Here is a 26,995-nt window from a genome sequence, read left to right on the forward strand (position 1 = left end):
ATAATGGCCATGGCTGTGTTCCAGTAAACTCTCTTTACAAAGACAGGTAGTGACTGGATTTGATCCTTGGCTTGTAATTTGCTCACCCTTACACTAGGATCTGCAAAGTGCTGCCCACTTATTGGGATTGCAGCTCTCAAGAGTGTTTGTGGTAAAAATCACCCATGCTTCCAGATACCGCCTTCCGTCTGGTTTGAAGACAGGCAAAAGGAGATTATGCCTTTGCTGGGGGTGGGGAAGGAGTGCGTTTTGAATGATTTAATGGTAAATGATTCTCCTGACAACTACATTTGGTGAAATGAGTTTTAAAGTGGGTTGGGATCTCCATCTTTTATTGTGGCTAAGGAGGTGATGTCCTGGTCTGGGAGCTCGAACAGAACTAAATAGAGGTACTTGAATCTGTTTTGAGGAAAAGCCTCAGGTTTTTTTTGAAGGAGGAGATGGAAGTTAGGTGGTGATTTGAGGGGTGCCATTTCTCCTGTTGTCCTCTGCCCCAATTGCTGGTTAGGCCTTTTTTGCTGAGCTCTTGCTCTTCTCTCCGGACTGGCCTTTGGAGTCAGGCAAACCAGCCCCATCCTCAGAGCTGGATTTGCCTCCATGCCCTGGCTTCATAGAACATTGAACTCTTCTTTGGGAGTCCAAATAAGTGCAGTGACTTGAGTTTTTCTTGCCATTTCAGATGCCACATTCTGTGTTACATTCTTTGTAGCTAACTTTCCATCACTTTTAAAAGGGCTCTGAAGCATAAAGGAGCCCAGTTCTCCAAGTGTTGGTACTAAGCATTAGAGAGTGTACACTTCTGTGCTTTGTGCTGTTACATTGGGTGTGGGTTTCGATTGTCCTGACTGCATACCTCCAACCAGATTATGAGTTTTTCTGCTTCCCTTGTTCCAATATTCTGTTTTTCCAAGTGGTTTGCTCAGTTTGAGATTTTCTTTTTATGTGTTTAAGGAAAAAATGGTTCTTCTGGACCATAGCCATGAATGCACCGACTAATGCTGCTTTCAGAACATATTTCTGTTCACCTCCTTGAAGCTTTTCTTTTTTGTGTCACAGCAATTCCTTGTTATTATCTTATTTTCTGACTTCTTTTGAAGGAATAATGATGGTGGCCAATTTGTGCATTTTGCAATGTTTTAATTCAGTTACACTCATACTAAAGCTTATGTTGCAAACATAAAGGCGCACACACACCTGAGTTTTTCTCTTTGATTCAGCCTTAAAATCTGTTTCTCACATTGTTCGCATCTGTATATTGTGGTATCATTAGCTTGTGTAGCTTTGCAGTGTCATTGTCATCTTGTTGTTATCAAATACAAGAACATTTTCTTTTGTCATATTTATATCCACTTTCAAAACCACTTTGCAGGCATTTATCACAAGGCGATTTAAAGCCTTCTCTTCATTTTTTTGGTTTTTTGTTTGTTTTGTTTTTTTCTTTTCAGGCTGCCCTGTGGCATATGGAGTTCCTGGGCCAGGGATCAGATATAAGCCACAGTTGTGACCTACACCACAGCTGTGGTAACGCCACATCCTTAACCTAACCCACTGTGCCTGGCCGGAATCAAATCTGTGTCTCAGTGCTCCAGAGATGCTGATCCTATTGTATCACAGTGAGAACTCTGCCATTTATTTTTTAGGAATCTTGGCTTTTATATATTTTTAAATATGAAAATTTATGATTTGCTTGTCTTGTATGTCATTTTCACTCTTTTTTTTGGCCACACCTGTGGAGTATAGAAGTTCCCAGGCTAGGGGTTGAATCAGAGCTGCAGCTGCTGGCCATAGCCACAGCAATGCCAGATCTGAGCTGCATCTGCAGCCTATGTGCAAGTTGTGGCAACACTGGATCCTTAACCCACTGAGCAAGTCTAGGGATCGAATCCACATCTCGAGGATGCTATGTCAGGTTCTTAACCTGCTGAGCCACAATGGGAACTCCCACTCTTGACTTTTTTTTTTTTTTTTTTTTTGACTGCACCTGTGACACACCGAAGTTCCTGGACTAGGGATTGAACCTGCAACACACTGTAACCAGAGCCATAACAGTGACAATGCCAGATACTTAACCTGTTGAACCACAAGGAAACTCCTGATTTTTTAAAAAAAATTCCTTCTTTCTGATATGTTTTTTGTTTTCATCCAGAAAATATTTACCCAATCCCTTCTGTGGGCAACAAATGTCCCTCTACTCATTTACATGGACTTTACTTATTAACCTGTTCTCCGAAGATTGTGCTTTCTCCTTTGGGTGGAGATGTTTGCCGTGATCATTTTAGATAGCTTAGTGAGGGCTTATTAGGAGGCTTGGAGGTAGGAGTCAGAAGGGCCTGGATATTCAGTGCAGCCTAGACTCCCTGACTGGGTGACCCAGAGCCTCTTCTCTGCAACATGGGGATGATAGTACCTCCCTGAGTTGGGGTCGTATACCATGCGTATAAAATGTCTCTCATATGCCTGCAGGAGAGCCAGTGTCCCAAATGCAGGGCTGTTACCATGATAACAAGGAAAAGGTGGATGAATCTGTTCTCTCTCCTCCCAGTGTGAATCCCTTCTCATCTACTTAGGAAGAAATACTGTCTATCTGAATATGCCAGCTCCCTGAGCCCTGTCTATTTCTAACCTGAAATGCTATGATTTGTTATAGTTACATCCCGCCAATTCAGATTCTTTATCTGTGGCTGGCTATTTTGGGTATTGGACCCACAGTTATTTCACAAGAAGGATTTGGCAGGATATCTTCAGTTTCCTAGGTTTCACTGCTTGTAACAGAAACGGTAGGTGGAACAGTCACTTCATGGCCAGGTTGCTGCCCTGGATACCTAGGAGGTGTTTTTTCAATCTCGTTGGACAATGGAGCCTCCTTAGGCTTTTTCATGGGATAATTAGCTTTGGAGGATCCTTGGTTTTGGAAAATAATCCTGTCTCTATACTTAATCCTTCTTGTTTTAAAGCTTCCATGAGAGTTTAGTTTTCAGAAAACAATTTACTTTCTTTAGTGAAAACCGTCACCACATGGTGGTAATGCTATTACAGAAGTGGATGAAGGGCCTGAGACAAAGCTTGTGTGCAGGATGCTGAATCTTCGACTTCAGGCTCTTGTGATTGCTACCAAGACGATGTCATCTTAATTTCACTGGTTTTCTATGTGGTTGGATTCTTGCTTCCTTGTCCCCAACATTTATCTCTAACATCAAGAGAATGCTGCTGCTTTTGTAGCTCATGAGCAGTGCATGCTCAAATTTCAGCTCTGTGAAATTGGTAGAAAATTAGGTAAGGAGAATTTTTTTAAAAAGGATTACCTTATTTAAAAATATTACCTTATTTCCACTGATCTGTCATCTGTTTCCATGGAAATAGAATTAGGAGATAGTTTCTGATGAGCATTTTCAGGGCTGGCTCCTGATTCCCTTTGCAGTTTCCATAGCGATGGAAGCATGCGGGTGAAGACAGGGTAAAAAGGGTTCCATACAGTAGTGAGCAGCCATGTGCACTGTGGTCCACACACTGCTCTGGAGGTTACTGTGAGGTCAGATTGATTATGAACCCCCTGTGATGCTAATACTTGCTGGAAGCTCAGAGGTTAATACTCAGAAAATGACCTTGGCCCTTAGATGGGAGGCTCTCTTGTTTTCCACCCTTATCTTTGTTTTCTAAAATCAGCTTCAGAGACAGCTTTAGTCACTTACCTTTAGTCACTTACCTGGTCACTTACCTTTGCCTCCTTAGAATTATCTCTAAAGCATCTGAAACAATCAAGTATTGATTACCTGAAATTTGGGTAGCTCTGGTCTCCCAAGGTGGGCAGAAAGAGAGAAGCTGGCTTTTGTTTGCCAGGAGTTCAGTCTCCCTGAGTCCATACACTGACAGAAGCTTTCAGATTTTCTGTCTGCTTTTAGTAAGCAGACACGGGAACAAAAAGGAAAGGCTGAGTAGCATTGTCACGAACTGTGCTTTGCTATTTCTGAGGTATGTATTGGTTGTTTTCCCTGGAAACTTTAAAATTGGCTTTCTGCTTTTACTTAAATCCAGTCAGTTTGCACCTTTACCAAAAAAGTTGGTTAGGAGCTGATACCATTAACAGAAGAAATTTTTGTTTTGTTTTTTTTTTTAAATGGCTTTTGAAGAAAGCCGTTTTAAAATAAGTAAGGATGAAATGGGATGTTTGAGTGGGTTTCCCCGCTTTTGCATCCTTTTGAAACGGCAGAATATGGGACTCTGAGAGTTGTGGCTGCTTGGTAAGGGGATGCTTTCTGGAATTAAGGCCCTTTAGGTGCTGGTCTTGAAGCTTCATTGGCATAGCAGACATGTCTCCTAAACTTTAGCTCCAAATTCCTTTGAGTTGGTGGCTGATAGGATCTGTAGTAGCTTGAATTTCTCACCTTTAAGCTGTACTTAGCTCATCCAGAAGGCCATTTGACCTTTCTCAGAGGTCCAGAACTTTTTTGATTTCAAAAGAATGAAAATGGGAATGAAGGAGTTCCTGTAGTGGCTCAGTGGTTAATGAACCTGACTAGTATCCATGAGGATGTGGGTTCGATCCCTGGCCTTGCTCAATTGGTTAAGGATCTGGCATTGCCGTGAGCTGTGGTGTAGGTCACAGACTTGGCTTGGATCCCTCGATGCTATGGCTGTGGCATAGGATGGCAGCTACAGCTCTGATTTGACCCCTAGCCTGGAACCTCCATATGATTCGGGTGCGGCCCTAAAAAGACAAAAAGAAAAAAAATTTTTTAAATGGAAATGAAAAACAGCCATGGATTTACTGAGGATTTTATTATTTGGCCCAAAGTGGGAATAGGACCACTTGGATCTTCTACCAGCATCTCAGTAGTTGAGTGTGGATTACTGATACATCGAAAGTTCTGAAAGCCAGAACTTCAGGCAGCCTTGCTCTAAAAAGGAGAAGGCCCTTTTAGGGGGGGAATCCTGCTGCTGATCTTGGGGCAGCTGTCCTCTGTTCTTCAATTCTGACCCAGGTTGATCTTGACTTTTCAGGGTGCTTGGCTGCACCTCTACGCTCTCCTGCCTGATGGCAGAGGCACCTCACCTTGGTCGAATTTTATTGAGATCCTCCATTATTCTTCAAGTGAGTCTGCAAGCTGGACTCCTTTATGGACAAGGATGTCTCTGTCTGTGCCTTGGATGTTCTTAGCTTTCGTTTCTGAAAGACCCCCCTTCCCCCTTTACACATTCTATGTTTTTACTAATTTTTTTGTTACTCCTTTTTTTTTGTTAAACCATAATTGGGAAAGGAAAAAGAAAAATTGCCAGAAATATGAGTGTAAAATGAAGAACAACCTTAGTAGGATAATGACTGTGCTTCTGAGACCCTCGCCCAACCATGTGGGGAGGTGGATGGAATGGGTGAGACTCTCAGATTACCAGGTGGGACCGTACACAGCTTGTTGGCCGCACACTAGCTTTGTGCCTGGTAGGATACCAAGTGACCTTGCTTAGTGCCCATGACTTTGAGTGGGCATATGCAAAGATCTGTCCCTTGAGTGAATGACTGAGTGTAGTTACCATCTACATTTCATAGACAGGGAAACTGAGGCTCATGACTCGTGTCAGCCCAATACTATAAACCTCAAAACCACACAGCCACTGAAATACTTCAGCTTACTTCTGGGCTAGAGTCTCACCCTAGCTTACCTCAGCCTGAGGAGGCCTGGGCCACAGAGCTGGGATTAGGAGCCAGGCCTTCTGATCACCAGCTACTGGTTCCTTTCTTAGTGGCTCTCTTTGTAGTTACTGTCTTTGAAGCCCTGGTTTATGTGTTGCTTCCTCTGTGGAGTCTTTCAAGAACTGTGTCTGCCTGTTGCCTCAGCAAGCCTGGCTGCTCCCCTGCTGATGTTGTGAATGCACTTGGTCAGTGACCCAGAGCTGGGCATATTGCCTGCACTAAGCCTACACTGTGTGTCTAGCCTCCCAGCCTGGGAGGCCCTTGAGGGCAAGGGCTGCTTCTTCCACCCTAACTTCCAGCAGGTGCTCAGTGGACGTTTGTGGAAGGAAGGCACCCTCTAGATATTAACTCTGTGTTCTGTGAGCTAGCAGACTATCTGGTTGACCTCGTGGTGCTGAATAACAGAGATTTCCTAGGATGTCTAGGATCCTAGAGGATATAAAGCTGGAATCCCCTTTCTTCTCTGTGCCCAGTGGATGGTTCTAACCCAAGTGTAAATAGCAGAACAGCTGACTCTTAGAGTGTTCACTCTTCACTTATTGTGTGAAAAGGTTTGATTGTAGGTAGAACTACAAGCTGTCAGGTAGAACATGAAGCTTATTTATTATATAAGGATGTACTTTATAAAGAAAGTGAGCTTTGGTGATGAATGGACACCAATTATTTTGCGGTGTTAAGATGTTCATATTTAGTGGTAACAGCTACCATGAGGGATTGTAAAAATAAATAAACTTCCTCGAGGATGAATTATACCATTCAGTGGTTAACATCCCATTAAGAACACTGGTTACTTACAATTAGACTCTTAAAGAAGTTAGTAATAACCCTGCATTTAAACAATAGTTATGGTTAGGCATACCAACTGGAGACTTTGCTAATTCCTTTCAATTAATTCTAGATAAATTGTTGGGTTTAAAATGGATGCCTCTATTAAATATGTCCTAATCTAGACCCCTATTAAATAAAGAATGCTTTTAAAAATGAGATCAGAGAGTCATGTAACTTTGCTCCAGGGTCACGGCTGTTGTGTCAGGATTAGGATTTGAATCTACCATGTATACTTTAAAATGCTTTTCAAGTGTTTTTCTATGAATAGTCTGATTTACTTTTTAGACAGTTCTTGCGAGCTGGCCCAAGTCCTCTTCCTTCTTGAAGAGGAAATGGGTTTCTGTAGATACGAGCTTTGGAGTGGATTCCTTCTTCTATGCCAATGTTGTTGTGATGGGAGCCCCTCATGGCATGATTGTGGGGGGGGGGGTGGGATATGAAGCCGTGGGATGTCCTGGGCTCAGAGTCTGGCATATACTAAGCTAACACATGAGCTATTTTTAAAATGATATTTTTAGTGGTTTGAAGCAAATATCTAAATTTGGAAGTTGGTTTTGATACCTTAAATAATCTGATGCACTTAAAATTTCTATAAATATACCCTTTTGGAAATATACTTACAGGCAATAATATTTATAAGAGTTAAGCTTTATTTTGCCCCAAAGCTGAAGTTATAAAGTAATTTTACTGCAAATACTTATGTTTTCTATGCCAGGACTGATGACAAATGAGGGTGTTTTGGGTAAGCCACTTAGCATGCTACCTTTTCCAGCACTCACTGAGGAGAACTCATCAACATTCAACAACTTCCTCAGAGTGGAAAAGTCTATTTACCTTAAATGAGATTTTGCTTGATTGCTATTTTTATTTTGAAAATCCAATTTTAGCTTTTTGCCTCACATAATAATGAGTTTTTTGATAAATATTGTCACCCTTTATTAAAAGTGTAAAGGAGAGGTAACAGCTTTCTGCAGTGAGGTAGTGTAATAAACAAAATCAGATGGTAGGAATCTGCTTGTCATTGGCATAAATAAATGCATAAAAGGGAACTTTTTATTGGACAGACAGGAAGAGAATGTTGATGGTAACTTTGGAGAAATTTGATGCTACCTTTGAAAATCCAGAGACTAAATTCTGAAATGAGTGTTAGTCTCCTATTTGATGTAGAGGGACTACAATTAGAAATATTTGATAATTGGGAGTTCCCCTCTTGGTGCAGTGGAAACAAATCCGACTAGGAACCATGAGGTTGCAAGTTCAGTCCCTGGCCTCGCTCATTGGGTTAGGGATCCGGCATTGCCGAGAGCTGCAGTGTAGGTTACAGATGTGGCTCACATCTAGCCTTGCTGTGGCTCTCGCATAGGCTGGCGGCAACAGCTCCAATTTGACCCCTAGGCTGGGAACCTCCATATGCTGCTGTGTGGCCCTAAAAAAAAAAAGACAAAAAAATTGATAATTATTTCTGGTTGGGTTTTACTGTGATATAGCTGAGTGCACTAGACATGTGATGGATGGTGACTGGGGAAGTGGACCCTTGGTGATCACTTCCTCACCGTTGGCTTCCTTTGGGATGGCAGAAACTACTTATCATGGCACAAGACAGAAAATAAATCCTAGAGGCACCATATAGTTCAAGTGACAATTTGAAAATAACATCCAGTGAAATTCCTTTGTGGTGCAACTTAAGATCTGGTGTTATCACTGTATCGGCTCAGGTCTCTGCTGTGGCACAGGTTTGATCCCTGGCCTGGGAACTTCCACATGCTGTGGGTGCACACCCCCCCCCCCCCCCCCAAAAAAAAGAAAGAAAAAAAAGAATCAGATCAGTGAATAGAAGCTGAGGCACAAATTCAGTTAACTAATAGAGGAACTCATCTGTTAGGGACTGGATCATTGGATGGAAAGCCTGTTTCTGAGTTTTATTTCACAGTGCATTATGACATTTCTTTAAATCACAATTCATCGGCCGCTGGGGAAGTAGCAGCGGCTGCGTGAGGAGCGAGAGTGAGCCAAGTGGCCGCTTAGCCCCTGGCGCCTTGTGATCAAGGCTGTCAGTAGGGGGTTTGCAGGTGGGCGATCACCCTCGGCTCTCGGCTCTCGGCACTGCACTGGGCGAGCGGAGACAACCGGTCCATGGCTACCACGGCGGCTCCGTCTTCCTTGGCCCTAAGGGGCCTGACCCAGGCTGCGGCCCCCAGCTCGTTCCAGCGTCTTCTGCAAGGGGCTATCCCGCACCCTGGTTGCCTTCTTCGAGCTGGCCTGGCAGCTGCGCATGAACTTCCCTTACTTCTACATTGCGGCCTCTGTGGTCCTCAACATCCGCTTGCAGGTACACTTCTAGAGCCCTCAGTAAGCAGCCAGTACCACGGCCAGCATGACGCCGACTGACTCCCAGGCGCCCCTGCGGCGCGGTGGAGCTGAGGGCCAGGAGCCCCACTGTCTCGCGAGAGTGTCTGGCCATGGTCGGGCTGCGCTCTGCGCTCTCCGCTCCGCTCTCGGCCCAGCTCCTAACTGCGTTTGCCGCCAAAGTGCTGGTGAAAGAAAGAAAGAAAGAAGAGGCATGCGACTCCAGGAACAGAGAACTTCAGTTAAGACCCACAACAGTATTTAAGAAGCTGTGCCTCTTTAAAACAAAAACGAGACAAGCAAGATGCGTTAAGGGAAGGCTACTAAGAGACTGAATTATAAACAGGACATTGAATGATTTAAAAGCGTAAGATCTTAAGACTATAACGTGGAAGGCATAGGTTTTCTTTATCCCACAAAAGAAAACAAATAATCAGAAACTTTCAGCGAGGGAGTTTCCTGGCTGACTAATGGTTAGGACTTGCTGCTTTCACCACTCTTGGGGCTGGAGTTCAATTCCTGGTCCTAGAACCGAGATCCTACATCAAGCCCTGCATGCTGTGGCCAAAAAGAAAAGATACTTTTATTAAAACAAAACAACAACAAAACAAACTTGTACAGGAAATGCATCCTTCAGATACCAAACAATGTAAAGTGCAGCAAGATTTGGATCAGAGGGTTGGAGTGTAAGAAAGTGGCCTCCATTTCAGTGTCCCTATAAGTAGCATGTAGATCAGAGACCTTGGAGCCAAAGAGAAGGAAATCCAGGCATAGCACAAAGCTTCTCGATTTATCGAATAGCATTTAAATAATGTAAATGCTGTTTATGTTCTTCATCTTTTTAAAAGGATACTTAATTATGGTTACAAAGTTGAATGCAAGTGTTCTCAGCCTTGCTGATGTAAAAGCAATTTCCAGTGAGGATGGAAGGGGAGGTACATGGAATGGTAGTGGAGTCCTTATAAAACGGGAAGTTGGGAGATAACAGTCTGTTGTTGATGGGGAAGAGGGCATTTTATTAATTAAACAGTAGCCATAAAATTGCTACAATATAATTATGAAAGAGGGAGGAAAAGAGAGGGAAATAGTATGAGGTCCACAAGAAATGCCTAAAGATGACAGTTCTGGTGGAATGTCTCAAAAAGAAAAACATGCATTACCTGATGTGTTTGAATATAGAGTCAAGAGATTTTTGGTATTTAGAGAATCTGGAGATAATTTAGTTGTCATAGATTTTTTTAAATTAGGCACAAAGCTGAGTAATTATGAACTCCCAGGAAAAATAAGATGTTTAAAAACTATACTGCATACTTCAGCTGTGAATGGTATTAGTTATATAATTATGTAAGTGCTGAAGACATAATGTAACAAATTATTAGGTAACATTGGGGAGATTGGAGAGGAGATGTATGCATAATGAGGGAGAATCAATCAAGATCTAATACAGAAAAGTTGATAAAAAAGCAATATAAACATGTTACTTAGAAAAAAGTACAATAAGAAATACCTAAGAGTTAAAAGGGATTGTCTCTGGAGAAAGAAAATCAGGGATGGGCAAAGAAAAGGTGGAGGATTGCTGTTTTGCATTACCAGTCTAACAATATTATTTGATTTTTCTTATCCATATATATATTTTCTTTGATTAAAAAATAATTTAAATTTCATTTTTAAAAGTCTTCCAGGTAATTGAAATGTACACCATTGATTAAAAGCACCAGAGTAAAAGTTTTTAAATCAGACAGATGTCTGTTAAAATGCAAACAAATTTTGTGGAGGCCATTGATCTTGTCTAAACTTCAGTTTCCTCAGTTCTATTTAAATGAGAGTAAAAATACTCATCTTGAAATATCAGCCTGAGAATTAAAAATAAACCTGACTTAGTGCTCCATGTATATACAATAAACAGTGTTTGTCATTACAGAATATCTCATTAACGTATGAATAAAACTTAAAATTCTCAAAAAAAAAATCGCAATTTATCTCCATTTAAAAGATATAATCTTCCTGTTCTCCTGGGAGTCAATCAGAGACAAAGCTCGACTCTTTTTTCACCCCATCAAGTGACATCATCTCCTCAAAGAACATTTTTTCACACTGTGAAATGTAATTGACTTGACCCCCGCAAAAATGAAATACAAACCACCACAGTTCCAGTGAGCAAAAAGTGAAATTGGGTTTGGGAGATTGGGGATAAAAAATGAATTTTTTTTGCTACTCAAAAAAATAAAATGTAGTCAATGAGATATAGGGAGACCTCATAGTTTCATAGTAGTTTTCTGGTTCATAGTGCAGTGTCTGTTGAGAATGGTGGGTTACTGTGGGGTTGATGTTGGTCTTGTCCCCTGATTTGACTACAAGGAGCTTGGAGCCGGGGAATGAGAGGCAAGCTGTTGAGAGTCACAGAGCTGGTTGAGGACAAGGTGGGATCTGCATCCTGGTACATGTGCTCCGGGGGCTGTTTGCCAAGGTGCCCTTGGTGTCTCTAAAACTTTTCTTTTGAGAAGCCTGTAGATTTTTCTTTTTATCTCAGTGTATGGTGTTTCCTTAGTTTCTAGGTTCATATTTGCTTGAGTTTAAGAAGAGCCACAAAATAAATAACTCTCCAACAGAGACTTGGACAGTGACTGATGAGAGCACGTCTCTCTTCTTCTACTCACTTTGATTTAGGGAACTTGGAATTGCCTCAAGTGTCACCTGCTTTTTCCAGGGCATCTGTCCCTTTGCATTTGTGACAGTCTTTTGAGATGAAACTCAGCCATCGGAGGTCAAGTTCAAAGGCGGTGTAGTGGTCATGAGCACAAGAACATGTAATGGTTAGTCTCTTTGAGTGCAAGAAACAAGTGCTCTTATGGAGCTGGAGAAATAGAATGATCAGAGATTCAGGCTGGTAGGGGAAAGCCGGGGAACATTTGTTGCATACTCGACAAATCCTTGACTTGTCAAATCCTTGGTGCTCCCTTGATCTTTGCTGCAACCCTAGGATATGGCTGGCATTTGCGACCTATTTTAATGAATACCATCCACTTCTGTGATTGTGACTGTGTGCCAGGCTCTGTGCTAAAAGACATAAGTGTCTTTTCTTCTCTAATTTTAGAGGCATACAAATAAGCTCTAAGAGCCTGGTCACTTGCCCGAGATCATCAGTTCCGAGTCCCTAAGTCTGGCTTTGAGCCTGGACTTTGCCCAGCACCAGCGATAGGAGCACAGAACATATGAGCCCCCTGGTGCAGCGTTCCCTTCCCCCTCCCCCTCCTCATCCTTCCCTTGCCCTGATGGCTGATGAACCATCACATGTGGAAGCACTTTATGGTTTATACAGGTTATTATTATACCTGATCAACTTGAGTTCATTTTGGGAGATGGGCTCCTTTCCTAAGCATGCTGCATGTTCTCAGCTCTTCTTGGCTCACATTTTTATTTTTCCTTTGATTCAAAGTAGTGAATGTGGGCGAAATGGAGATTTTCTCTGGAACTGGAATTCCGGAGTTTTCCAGAGTTAATAACAGAAGGGTGCAGAATTTGTCTCTGTCAGCAACATTCTGAGATGAGAATCCCAACCATGACCAGTTTCGGTGAGGAGAATAACTTCTAAGTTAATGGGTGACTGAGGCAGAAAAGCCCTAAATGGAGAGAACTCAGTGACCTTGTGTTATTACCCCAAGGGCCTGAGTGGAGGCCCCTGTGTTTTGGAAGCAGGAGGGATTTGTCTGCACTTCTTGTAGGTTCTGTTCATAAATGTTGTTATTCTTCTGTTGAAGAGCAGTAATGAACCCATTGGTTTGGAATGTGACACCATGGAAAAACCCATTTTAGTATCACAAAGTTGAGATTCCTGTATTTTTCAGATTGTAGTTCTAAATGGCTCTCAGAGTCCAGAGATTTCCAAGCTCTGCTTTGTCCTGACCATAGGCCTTTTAGGATACAAAGAGAAATACATTAGAATTAAATGGTCTTTTTTTTTTTTTTTTTCTTTTTTCAGAAGAGAGATTCTTCACAAAAGGAATCTTTTGAACAAATAACTTTGGGAGATTCTACTTTCTCAATTTTCAAACCCTCTTGGCAAGTGTTCATTTGCATGTTAAAGGCTCTGAGGGGTCCTGAGAAAGAAGCTTATTTAATTTTACCCTGGCATTTCCCAATCTTATTTAGCACCCCAAATTTTAATTTGCCTGAAGCACACTTCTAGACATGGGGTTTTAGATACTTAGAGATTAGTCACACAACATCTAAAGGTTAGATTGTATTTACTCATAAACATAGTATCTACAGATTCAAGGCCAAATCCTTTAGACCTGGAATCAATAAACTTTTTCTTTAAGGGGCCAGATAGTAAACATTTCGGTTTTTGCAAGCCATAAGGTCTCTGTTTCAACTACTGGACTCTGCCATTGTAGCATGAAAGCAAGATGATATATAAACAAATGGACAGGAGTTCCCATTGTGGCTCAGTGATTACGAACTGGACTAGTATTCATGAGGATGGAGCTTCGATCCCTGGCCTTGGTCAGTGGGTTAAGGATCTGGCATTGCTATGAGCTGTGGTATCTGCTGGCAGCTGCAGCTCCAATATGACCCCTAGCCTGAGAACTTCCATAGGCTGCAGGTGTGGCCCTGAAAAGCAAAAAAACAAATAAAACACAAAAACAAAAACAAACAACAACAACAAAACAAATGGACATGGTTGTGTTCCAATAAAACTTTATTAACTGAAACAAATGACAGGCTAGATTTGGCCTGTGGGTTATAATGTGCCCAGCCTGTGTTAGGTCCCTGGACCCCAGATCACTCTGCTGCACATTCTGTGCTGTTGCCTCTGGCTGTAATACACATTTTCTTGATTCAACAGCTCCTACTCAGCTTCCCTTAGAGGCCTTCTTGGCCTCTTGGGGGCAGCTTGAGAGCCTGCTCCTCTGTCTTCCCGTAGTTCTTCATGGCCTCCTCTTTCATAGCCCTTTGCATTGTGTTGTCATCACTTGTTTACTTCTCTGCCCCTGCTGTAACTACAAGCTCTGGGGGCAGGGTCCTTCTTACTGGTGTGTATCTCCAGCTACAACAATGAAGATAGACAGTGTACCAGACACACTGCAGGCACTCACTGGGAACTTGTTGAATAAATATGATGTTGTGATAACTTGATACATGTTTTGTCTTGTTTTGTTTGGGTGAACTCTTGGAGATGATAGTAAATACAGCAGGAGGAAATGCTGTTTCCAAATAAAAATTTAAAGCATCTCCAAAGACATGGATCATTTGGATGAATCTGGGAATGAATTCTATATCCTCTAAGGATATATGCTTCTCGGGTAAAGGAAGAAATGAGGCTACTGTGAACTGTGGCAAATTAAGCATGTGGAACAGAAAAACCGAGTGAAAATGATAATTTAGGGGGCAGTGGGGAAGTACTTGAAAGATCTGAAGGCGTATTTTTCTCCTTCTTTCTCCATGTATTAGAGATTAAATGATATAGATCTTTTTCTCTTTTCACCCAGGCCTTTAAAATATTTTTTTTCTGGTAATTTCTCTTCATATTATATGACTGCTCTAATTACATCTCTAGTTTTAAGATAATAGAACTGCATTTTTAATGTGCTCTCTGCTCTATCTGGATTTATGATTGAGTTAATATTAAAATAAAGTAGGTGAATTAAAAGGGAATGAACCTTTAAAATCTCAGATCCAACCCTAATGCTCATTCAGCTGCCTGGCTGTCCATCTCTGGAGCCAAGAGAGCCCTGTTTTCACCTGCTTTCCCAAATGGGAAGTCCCTCTAACCTCCAAGGATGGCCATGATCCTGAGATGCCCTGATGCGGACAGAAAAGAAGGCTGGCCTGGTGTTCCCTAGGGACTGATAAAGACACTAGAAAAGAGTCTTTTCATCTAGAAGAGACATTCTGGCTATCCCAGAGTCCACTGTTGGGTGTCTGAGACTCTCTTAGCATTTGTCCCCTTCTGCTGCTGTCCCAGGGTACAGGGTGTAGTGACTTTCAGAGACCTAGCAGGCAGAATAGTCCTTGACATCTTGGCCTTCAGTCTCTGGATGACTCCATCTGTATCTGGCTTGATTAACTGGCTTCCTGTCTTCGATGTTAGCAAATAAAACTCCATGTACTCAGTTGAATATTAAATACCACCATGCCCGTTTCTCACTTTAATCTTATAGAAACTGGATAGAAGGAAATGATAGAGATTTCAATTGACAACTGAAATAATTGGATACCACATTAATGTTCCTGATTTCATTAAAACACAGGAACTTCAAGGAACTCATCTGAATGAAGGAAGTAGACATACAAACTCAGAATTACAGGGCTAGAAGATAACAGCATATATAAGGCACTGTGGGGGTGTGGAGGAAGGCATCACTAGTTGTATGGAATGGGCACTAGGCAGCCAGGAAGGGCTTCCGAGGTGCGGTTGTGATGGACATAGGTGTTTAAGGATGACCTGGTGTTCATGATATAGAGGGACAGGGTGCCATAGCTTTATTCTCAGAATAAAATTCCCCACTAATTGTCTGATCCACAGATACAGCATCAGGGAATAACAGGGAATTAGGTTTTTCCAGTTCATTCCTCAGAGCATTTATAGCTGAGGAAATTATATACATGGAACTCATGATATGGATCGCTAAACATAGGTCATTGGTGTGCTTGTTCTGTCTTTTCCATTGTTACATTCGCTTTTATCAAGTATAAAAAATGAACCAGGAGAAACTGTGAGTAGCAGGAGAAGCTGTGCAGGAGTTACCCTGAAGGGACAACACTGCTGAGAGAGTGATGATTCAGCACCGAGGATAGTGACATGCAGCCTGCCCAGCTCTGGGACCTGGTAACTCCTCTTGGTTCACCAGCATTGGATGTTGGTAAGCAATGGTGCCTTTGCAGAGTCTGTATTCACTGTGCCCCACGCTGTGCTTAACTGGCTGTCTTAGATTAGGCTATATAACCCTCTTCTGGAGGCTAAGTACTTGAGTCCATATTCCCCTGGTGTAGACACCTTGGAGTTGGGATCAGATCTTGTGGGCTCTTCTGCTCCTGAAACAGGTAGAAGGCCATGCTTGCTGTGTTTTTGTCCAAACAGTTGGCCCAAGGTTATAGTTTTGCTCTCATTCCTTTATGCATGAGGAATCTCCATGCCTTTTCCAGGTCATAGATTGTGAACATAGGGCCCTTTCTCTAAGAGACCCACAGATCCCACATTTCCAAACTGGCTTATTTTTCTGTTTATCAGTAGAGTGACATTAGTGGTGATATTCACTGCCAAATTATGTAGAATAAAGAGTGTCACTCGTTTAGAACTTGGCAGGCTGCTCTGACATCATTTGTGGTGTTTGTCTCTCAGCAACTTAGGATAATGAATTTGGCCTTTGACTATTAACAAATTGTATTAATGAGTTGATGGAATTTTCTCCACCCCTTCCCTAATACTCTAGCCTCAACCAGAAGTGAACCTGAGGTATCTGAGTCTCCCACGTGACTCGGCATATTTTATTGCAAGCGTTAGCTAAAACGACCCCTTTACATTGGCTTTGGAAATGCTGGTTCAACTTTGTTGAAGAAATTCTTGGGTGTTGTGATCATAAGTCCATTCCCACTTAGCTAGGTTGTTGACTTGGAAGCCTCTGTGTATGGACTTGGCTCCCTGAAGACATCCCATGGAGAGTTGTATGTGTTTGTATAATAGAGCTAGCAGGATTAAGAAGGAGCTTTCCATGGAACAGGCCCCCTGATCCTGTGTGTGGTGTTTCCAGTCTGAAAGGGCTGGCGTCTTTATAAAGAAATTTTTTCATATGACTATTTCAAAACAAATTCATTAGAATTAACAGTGCTCATGGACATTTGTGGTTTGGCATAATCAGGGCCAGCGTCATAAGTGTGCGTCCTGTTCAGTCACACATGTCCCCATGCTTAGAAGGGTCTGCATTTGGTTTAACGCTCTGCTGCCGCTCTCTTGACATTCTTTGTAACTTTTGAACCAAGGGCCCCACATTTTCATTTCGGACCGGGTTTTATAAATTACATAGCCCCTCCCAGGCATAAAGTACTATGGAAAGAGAATAACAACTAGAGTACAAGGATCTTGTAGACACTTTTGTAGACCCTTGGGGAGTTCTGAGTCCATAGAGGGTACAAGGGATTTTAATAGATGTTCTGTTTGTTAATAAATGTTGTATAACTATCCTTTATAGTAGATAGTTTTGCATAAGGTCAGTGAAGACCAGAATCAAAGGCAAAGGCAGTAAGTGGCCTGTGTCTCTCTCTACCTTATTTCCTCCCTCCTGCCCCATCCTTTGAGATGGAGAGCCCAGGAGGCAATGAGGAGGGGTGATAGCCCTGCTGTCTGGTGCTGGATGAATGTCCTTTGGGAGGTGGAGCAGGCTGGCCACCTCTGGGCATAGGATTGGCAAATTACTGGGATGTGAGATGCTTCTTACTCAGCTTTAGGAGGATGTTGTCTGGAGCTGTGAGAGTCTGAAGATACCTCCTGGAAGTCCTTTCCTACCCTCTGGGCATGGAGGAGAGGCCGAGTTAACCAGAGACCTGGTGCCAGCAAGTGGACCCCATAGGCAGGCCTGTCTGCCCTATTAGCTGATTCTAGGTTCTCTGCACCTTGACCTGGGAGGGTTTAAAAGGGAGCTTTTAATTCTTACATCATTAAGGTTAATGAATGCACATAATGTTCTCCTTTTTAGTCTTCAAGTGTAACAATCCATCCTTTTAAGTGCTTTCCCCAGTATTCCTCGTTGGAGGTGGGGTTATGACAAAGAGCTGCAGGGAGGAGGAGGTACCCGGAAAGGGCAAATGTTTCTTAAAACCTCTTCCCTGAATAGAAGGCACAGAGACAACGTGAGAATATAAGGTTTAGGACCTACTGCTGCTGGTCAGAAGGTTATGTTCTAGGCAAGTGACACCTCTTCCTGCCCTGCCATCCATGTGCACAGCACTTTCTGCCTTCCTCAAATCGAGAGATTTAAAACCTCACAGCACTGTAACCTTTGATTTTTAGCTCCAGCTTAAATCTTGAAGCATGTCACTATCAGAGTTTCTGTCTATAGAAACCTTTGAATGTGAACCTCAAAGTGATCCCCCTGGTGTGCTTTCTCATCTCCTCTTTCACAATGACGACATTGGCAATAAGCCATTTTGCTTCCAGGGAAAGCAAATCTCTTTCTTCTGACTCGCCTTGTAAGATTATATAGGATTGTAAGTGCAGCATTCTAGAAACATTTTTTGACCATCCTGCTGCAATAGCAGAACTGTGAAGGTGCTGTGGACAGAACACAGGGTGGGGATCTGTAGAGCTGCATTTGAATCCTGACCCTGCCAGGCGATGGTCATTTGATCTTGGGCAAAACAGATAACCTCCTTGGGGCTCAGTTTCCTTATCTGTAGAATGGGGATCTCTGTCTAAAAAACAAAAAAGAAAAAAAACCCTTCAAGGACTGTCACTGTGACCCCAAGAGCCTTGCATGGTGTTTTGTCTGGTGTGTTTGCTCCTTGAGCAGTGTTGGTGGAAGCTGAAGAAAACTTTCCCTTTGTTGAGTTGGATTTGTTTTAATTAGCTGCAGTGAACTCCCTCAAATACAGTTAAGAATTCATATGGAGCTAAAACACATTCTGCTCTGGGGAAATGGAGGAGAACCTTGAGGCTTGGATACAGCAGGCTTTTCCACCCACTAAAAAAGAAGCAGAACTCAGGCAGCCTCAGGGAACGGGGGCAGTGTTAGGGGACAAACATGTAATCTTCATTGTCTTTTTATAATGGGTGATCACATCAGATTAATGATTTTAAAATGAGTATTTTTCTGCCCTCTGGCCGTATTTAATGTTCTAGTGCTTTTTCTTTTCTTTCTTTCTTTTTTTTTTTCATATCATCAACATCATCATCACCATAATACTATTCAGTTCAGTATTTTTGGTTTTATAACCAGGCTGAGCAGTACAACCATTAAATGGACTTTGTAGTCTGGTATCCAGGGAGCTCCTTGGAAGGAGAAGGGCAATTTTTTTGTCTGTGTTTCCACAATGAACTGACCGAGCATGTGGAACTTGGTGACATGCCCTCTGCTCCTGGGGCATGTGCTTGAGTGGGTGGCATATTCATCCTCTCTTTTGGCAGTTGGCCCTGGAAGAGCTCAGATTTAGCCTTGGGCAAAACTGAGTATAGGTGTTAGGACTGTGTAATTGGGGTAAGTTGTGAACTTTTCTGGGCTTCCATATTCTGGTGCTTTAGGACAATGATGGATAACAATATATACCTCCACAGGGCTGTTGTGAAGACTAAAAAGGTTTGAAGAGCACAAAGCACGCAGGCGATAAGGGGCTCCATAGATGTTAACAGCCTGTTGCTGTGGCTGATGTTAGTATACAGTGATAGTTAATCCTCTGTTTCTGTCTTGAACTTGGAAATGGAGGGTCCTAGGATGCATTGACATTGAGGGACTTGGTGGAAGGAGGTTTGGATATTTGGGATCTGCCAGCTGTCTTCTAGTGCATTCCTGCTCTCCCTGCAAGTTTTCTTTAGAATGTCTTGTGCCATCTATAATGACAGAATCTGAGATGCAGTGTTTTTTTATTCTCTGTCAGTCAGCAGTGCCAAGTGACTCAAGAGTGGGTGGCCCTTCATCCTCCCACTTCCAGAAAGTTCTTTCAAAGACCGCTTGGGGGTGGAGGGGAAGACTTTTCTTTTTAACACAAATGATGTATTTTGACAAAAATATTTCACCTTGGCGAGTTTATGCTAAAGGGGAAATGCCTGCTGTTACAAACAGTGCTTATTTTTCCTTCTTCAAACAGGGCGTAGACACTAAGTCCCCCATGCAGCCTGTGGAGACAACCTGTGACTGAGGCAGGGCTGGTATGATGGGTCCATTAATCTTTGGTAAAAACATGGAAACCAGAGCAATGCCCCCACAGACTCCTGGGGTCTTTCAAAAGCAGAGACCTAAAGGAGGGTGCAGCAGCCCACAGAGAGCACATGCTTTTGAGTGTCCAAACATCAGATCCCAGTGTTGCCACCACCAAGGGGTCTGGGACAAATGATCCTTCTCTGAGTGCGTTACTTCCCAGTTAAGTATCACAAGAGACGTGAAGCCACCTCAGCTCCCCACATGCTTATCCCCATACACCCAAGGGATATGTGTGTGTGTGTGTGTGCGCGCGTGCACACACTGTGCTAACTATAAATTGTTCTCTGGGGACCGTCGATGCTGCCCTCCAGGTGACTCAGGTGGAAGTAGAGATGTACACTGACAGCTCTGCGGCTGGTGGGGGGAAAGTAACTCTTAATTGAGCAGGTATTATGGAGCCTCAGAGAGACTTAGAGACCCAGAGGGAGTCCATCAATATAGGAGACCTACAGTGGAGGACTCCAAGCATTACAGGCAGTGAAATATTTATTGTAGCCCTATTGGGCAGCATCGACTGTCCTTTGTCATTCCTCCTGTTACTAAGGCTCTTCATGATTCCAGTTAATGTTTGTTCGTCGGTGACCTTGGCAGGCACTAGGCTAAATGATTCATCTTTAATCCTTCTAACAACCTTCTGAGGAAGGGACAGTGTTATGGAAACCATTTTTCAGGTGAGGGAGGGCAGGAGGTGTGGAGAGATGAAGTGACACTCCCTGTCCCAAGGTAGGTCGGGGAGGCTCATTCCAGTCCAGGTGATGGGACTTTGTCATCCTTGTCTTTGGATTCCTGGCTGGAACTGTGTGGAACAGTGAGGCTGCTCTGAGTGAGCTTTGTGCTGTCCACAATCAGACAGTGGAGAAAGCAAGCAGCCAGAAGGGGTTTTGCATACCTTCTTGCAAATTGCCTCTTGTAGCCCATGCCTATTCCAGGGTCTAGGTTTTCTGGGATTAACTAGGGCTTTTCCTCTGTGCCCAGTGGTAGCATCTGGTGACATGATGATAATAAAAATTTGAACCCTAGTTTCTAGGCACTGTTATTTTTCCAAACATTATCTCATTCAGTCTGTTAGATAGGTACTATAATTAGGCCCATGATTGATGTGGCAAGTGAGGTGTGGGAAGGTTGAGTAACTTGTCATGGGACTAGGGACCAGTGAGCAGGGGAGGACAGGTATTGTTAGGGTGGTTGAATGGGGAGTACCTTCCCTTGGACTTTTGTGGCACTGACTCTGGTTGTCCTAACGTCACAGTGATTGGAGGATACTACTGGCATTCATTGTGCAGGGCTCAGGGGAGCCGCACGTGCTTTACTGTGTAGGTCAGCCTTGTTGATGGAGAGACATTGTCCTGCATCCCTCATGAGCAGCGGATAGTTTGCTGGGTTTTCCTGCAGGTAAAAAACCTGACCATAATGATCTGAGCCTAGAATGTAATATAACCACACAGTTTTTAAAACATCACGACTTTAATAAACACTGAATTTTCCTGGAGCATGACCACCATAAATCATCAAGAGTTATTCAGTATTTTGGAGGTGTCACATCACCCAGGGCAAAGTTTACAACCATGAAGATGCACCTGTGCATATCTGTATTTGTGGCTGTTGAATTTTCGGCAATTCTACCCTGAGGTACGAACACCTGACTTTATGTTTTTTTAGTGTAGTTGTGCCTAAGTGTATACCTACTGAAATGCATATTACCTGATTATAAACCACTTGTCTTTTATTCTCTTTTATATTATAGGTCAGGCATACTATTTTTTTTTTTTTTTGTTAAAAAAATGTTTTTGGTCATGCCTATAGCTTATTGAAGTTCCCAGGCCGAGGATCAAAGTCACAGCAGTGACAATGCTGGATCCCTAACCGCTAGGCCTCCAGGGAACTCCTAGGCATACTGATTTTTTTTAAATGTGATATGTTGATATTATCTGAGTTTCATTTCAGGGTAGTAAAGGAGACATCACAAAATGATTGCTTAAAAAGGAGTCTTTGGTCTCATCGATGAAGTACTGCTACTCTACAAAATCAAGCCTCTTCAAGGGTGGGAGGGCAGTGAGTTCTCAGGAGGGAAATCTTACAGATGAATCCTCACAGGAAAGTTGTTAAAAGAAAACTTGAGTATGGAATGTCTTTGCTAGACCTCGGCTTGCCTCCTGCCCACACATCACAGCCCTCCTGGTTCTCTTTGAGATGTTAATTTGTTGCTAGGAAAATTATCTTGTCACTGACAAACGGAATCTGGAAGAATCAGCTCTTCTTATAAAGTGGTTCCTATGGTATCTGCAGGGCTTTGTCGGTTTGCAAGTTATGAATATTTATGTCTCACGAAAAAAATCCCTCATTTACATTGCATTCAGTAATTTCCCACTTAATTTCCCACAGAAAATAATGACATTTCCAGCCTTTGCCTAGGTGAATGTCTTCAGAGATGGTAATTTTTGCACATGGACTCAAGGGGCATCACGATTTACCTGGCTCCAAACACAAAGGCAGGCTTGCTGCCCTTAGACTGCTTCTGTATAAAATAAAGCATGTGCCCGATACATTATCGACTGGAGATAAAATGACAGACGTGATTATGGTAAATTAGACCTTTTGCATTATTTATGAGATCCAGTGTAAACTGTGTTTCACTTTCCCCTCCTCATGTTTACATAAAAGCCATTGTAGGACTTGTTAGTAAACAGTTTTAAAATTTATTATACAAAGGACCAGGTTTGAAAGACAATTCTAGTCCGAATTTCCTCATCTTTATCCATGAGCTCTTTAGGCAGAAAAGTGGATCTGTTCAAAATGTTACTGCACATGTGTCGCGTGGGCCTGAGCAAAGTCCAGGAGAAGCTGAGCTTGGGGTTGGCAGGAAACATCTTCCCTTTGGCCTCATATCTGCGGGACCTGGCCACAGCTATTTGAGCATCTGTGGGAAGGGGCTGCCATGTACAGCACGTCCTCATCCCTTCTTAGTTCTTAGGACAATACGTAATGCCTAACTGCCGTGTGAATCTGCTTTCATTCAGCATTTTTTTCTTATCAAAACTTATCAGAAGTGGTTTTTTTTTTCATTTTAAAAAGTTTTATTGAAGTACAGTTGATTTACAATGTTGTAATAATTTCTGCTATACAGCAAAATGATTCAGTTATACATGTAAACACCTCTATTCTCTTTCACATTCTTTTCCCACATAGATTATCAAAGAATATTAGGTAGAGTTCTCTGTGCTTTACAGAAGTGTTTTTTTGTTTTGTTTTGTTTTTTCACCTTGCTCTTGTTACCGTCTTTTCCTTCCTCTGGCTTATATCAATCTCTTGAGGGAAGAAAGGAGGATGAGACCACAGATAAAATTCCCTCCTTGAGCTCTGTGTGTTCCTTGTGCATGACAAGAACATCTTACACTTGTTTGGAGTCTTACTTACAGTTTCTGAACTGCTTCTGCATGTGGGCGTCTTTGACCTGCAAGCTGCTGGGAGGAGCTTTCCTATGGGCTGGTGGGAACAGGTCATGGGGGAATGGGGCTAAATAGGAGCGAGTCACCAAGCCATCCTTTCTGTATTCATTCCTTAATTTCTTAGCACATTCTTTGATGAGCTATGTCTGCAATTCTTCCCCCATTTCCTCATTGTCTCCGAGCTGAAGTTAAACATTTCTAGCCTTTGGGTGTTAGAGATGCACTTGGGAACTGAGTTCTTTATGAGGAGAGAAAACTTAGGCTTGGGCTTTGATTAGTGAAGTAATGCTATATGTATGTATCTTTGGACACATGATGAAAGTCAGAACAGCATGTGTGAAGTTCCAAGGAAAGAGAGATGTCAGAAGCTAAACCCATGCCTCTTTCTTAGCAGACTTTTCTTTTTTTAACCTAAAAGAGGTAAAAGGCTGATTCTTTTCTTTACCTGTGCATAACAAAGAAGGTGGCAAACTGCTGTCTGTATTTCTTTGTCTTTGTAATACCTAAAAGAGCCCCATCCTAATAGGCTCCTTGTGGCTTTGCCAGTCTGACCGCAGAGATCTGGCACGGTGAACCTACCATCGCTTGAAAGGCCTGACTTCCCTCTGTTGGCTCAGCCTCTCCAAGGACATTTTAATGTATCTTGAACCCTCTTCAGGTGCACCATTCAGGGCTAGCAGCCTGGTGTGAGGTCAGAACTTCTGGCTTCCCTTGACCTAGGGTATTTCTGTAAACCAGCTGGATGCTCCTGGCCAGGTTCCTTCCATAGAGTATTGAATGGCCAGACGCTGTGTGGGGCTCTATTTGCTAATTTATACCATTTGCCCACTTTTTATGCTTTAGTTCGAGTACGTTTGGACAGTGAAATTAAACTGCCCCATTTCTAGTGCACTTAATGGCTTTGTTCTGCTCTGACACTGAGCCTCATATGGAATTGTGTAAAAGAAAGAGTCTCAGTTTGGGAGCCCAGTAGAATTCAGGGTTTCATAGCTGTCAGTTCAAGGCCATGGATTTGACTGTCATGTCCCAGGTGTAACGGGCTCTGTGGGTTTACCTGGTGGTATCATCATCAGCCCCAGGTTTAGAGAGTCCTCCTTGCAGCTGGACCCAGAGTGCATGGGTTAACTGATTTTCCTGTGCTGAGTGAAGGCTACTGCCATGAGCTTAATCTATGTGCCTGGTTTCTTACATTTGCTATGGAATAGAAGGCTGTTGGCTTCATGAAATTTATTTCATTTGTTTTATTCCTGCCATTCTATCTTTCCTTTATCCCCCTCTCTTCTTCCTTACTGAGCCCTTACTTCTGGTCTTATTATTTTCCTTCCTCACCTTGTCCTTGCCCTGCTCCTCCTTAGGCTAAGGATAATATTCCCTATTTTGATACACTCTTTTTTTAAACTTTTTTTTTTTTTTTTTGGCTTCTTAGGGCTGCGGCATATGGAGGTTCCCAGGCTAGGGGTCGAATCGGAGCTGCACCTGCCATCCTATGCCACAGCCACAGCAACCCGAGATCTGAGCCGCGTCTGCGACCTACACCACAGCTCCAGCAATGCCAGATCCTTAACCCACTGAGTGAGGCCAGGGATTGAACCCGCAACCTCACGGATACTAGTCAGATTCATTTCTGCTGTGCCACAATGGGAATTCCTTTTAACTGTTTTTTAATGGATATCTTTAAGCATATTCAAAATACAGAATAATAAGGTCATCCATATTCAACAGTTATCAATTCTTAGCTAAATCTGATTTCATCTGTACCTCTACTATTCTGCTGTGCCACCTCCTGGATTATTTTGGAGCAATTCTCACATATCATGTCGTCTTTCAGTATTTCAGTGCATGTCTCTAAGAGAAGGGCTCTTTCTTGCCCTCTCTTTTCATTAGATGAAAGAAACTTAAAGCACATCATAGAAATTTGGTTACTTATAGAGGCCACTAATGGTCACTGAAAGCAGCATTTCTCAAAGTGCAGTATACATGGTGATAGAGGTAGAATGCAATAATTTAAAATATTATTACATTTGTTTTTCTGAATATATTCTATTTTATGGCAAGTGATGCTGTTATTCCACTTATGATACTGACATTAATAAAGTGACTCAATTTTAAAATAAAAATATTAGCAAAGGAAAGTGACCAGAAAACTAAGACTTAAGGACCAAATTTTGCTCACTGTTTTTTTTTTTTTTTTTTATAAATAAAGTCTTATTGGAACAGTTTCTCTTATTTGTTTATATATTATTTATGGCTGCTTGCATATGACTATGGCAGAATTGAATAGTTGTGACACAGATTGGCTTACAAAGTTGAAAACATTTACTATCTGGCCCTTCATAGATACATGTTTGTAACCCATGGAATAGGAAGTGTGTGCATGGAGCAAATATCACGACCTTGGCATATGAATGGCTAAAGCTTGGACATTGCCATTCAGACTCAACCTCTTGCTTTGTAGCTAATGGAGCTGAGATCCAAGGAGGGGAGGCTGGCCCTGGGTCAGGCAGCTGGGAGGTGGGAAGTCCATCTTATGGCCAATTCTGCCAGCTCCCATCCCTGGGCTTTTCCCACCATAACATGCTGCCCCAGGCCTCTGCTCATATCTCTAAGCTTTTCATGTTGGTTCTAGCCCTCACATTGGGCAGTTGTTCTGTCCAGAACAGAAATAATGTCTAGTTTTTAGTAATTTAGCACAAAATGCTTTGTATTAAGTTTTTGTTGTTGCAGCCCCTCAAATTATTACTGACTAGGAGGCAGATAATTTCAAAGACACAAGAAGAATATTTGTGAAGTTGAGTCATTTACCACCAAATAAAATAAAGTGGAGGTCTCCTAACACAAAACACTGGGCTGACTTTACTCAGGGATGTCAATTTCATTTCTAGCTTCAGTGGCAAATATGTAGCTGGGAGGAAAGCATCAAGGTAAAATAAAATGCAAAAAGATCTCTAGCAGATACTTGTGATTTTCTCATTTCAGGATCCATTCCTGCCATAATTATCAGAATAGGAACAGTGCTATAAGCACAGGTGTTATTATGTTTCATATCATTTGGCTACTTAGGGTCCAATAGTCTTGAGATTATATTGACCCATAGATATTCCCGATGTTTCCCATTTTCCTGCATTTTAGGCAAGTGCTTAAGAAAACAGGAAGATTTCCTTTTTGGTTGAGATTTTAAGACTTTGAGGTGAAAATATTGTTCTATACTTATATAATTAAAATAATTATTACATTTTATGGTATAGGCAACTTGCTCAAATGACTCTGTGGTTTCTTAGAACCTCACTGTCTACTTTGATAGCCATTGGGCCACATTTGGCTGTCAAGTACTTGAAATATGACTGTTATTAATGGAGATGCAGTGTTACTGTGAAATAAACATTGGATTTTTAAACATTTAATTTATCGAAGTATAGTTGATTTGCAATGGTGTGTTAATTACTGTTGTATAACGAAGTGATTCAAAGACTACTGTGTGTGTGTGTGTGTGTGTGTGTATGTATATATATATATTCCTTTCCATTATGGTTTATTACAGGATTTGAATATAGTTTCCTGTGCTATACAGTAGGACCTTGTTGTTTATTCATCCTATATATAATAGTTTTCATCTACTGATCCCAAGCTCACAAGTCATCCCTCCCAACCCCAACTTGGAAACCACAGGTCTGCTCTCTATATCTTTGAGTCTGTTTCTGTTTCATTGGTAAGTTCATTTGCGTGATATTTTAGATTCCACATGTGAGTGTGTGAATGATATCAGGTGGTATTTGTCTTGT

General features: G+C 42.1%; 1 protein-coding gene and 1 pseudogene across 4 annotated transcripts in view; both read left to right on the forward strand.

Moving 5' to 3' along the window:
• Window positions 1-26,995, forward strand: part of CACNA2D3 (calcium voltage-gated channel auxiliary subunit alpha2delta 3) — an 802,825-nt gene that overhangs the window by 54,011 nt on the left and 721,819 nt on the right. The window lies entirely within an intron of this gene.
• LOC110256248 lies at window positions 4,642-13,362 on the forward strand (annotated as a pseudogene).

The sequence above is a fragment of the Sus scrofa genome, chromosome 13 (genome assembly GCF_000003025.6).
Source record: "Sus scrofa isolate TJ Tabasco breed Duroc chromosome 13, Sscrofa11.1, whole genome shotgun sequence".
Classification (NCBI taxonomy): domain Eukaryota; kingdom Metazoa; phylum Chordata; class Mammalia; order Artiodactyla; family Suidae; genus Sus; species Sus scrofa.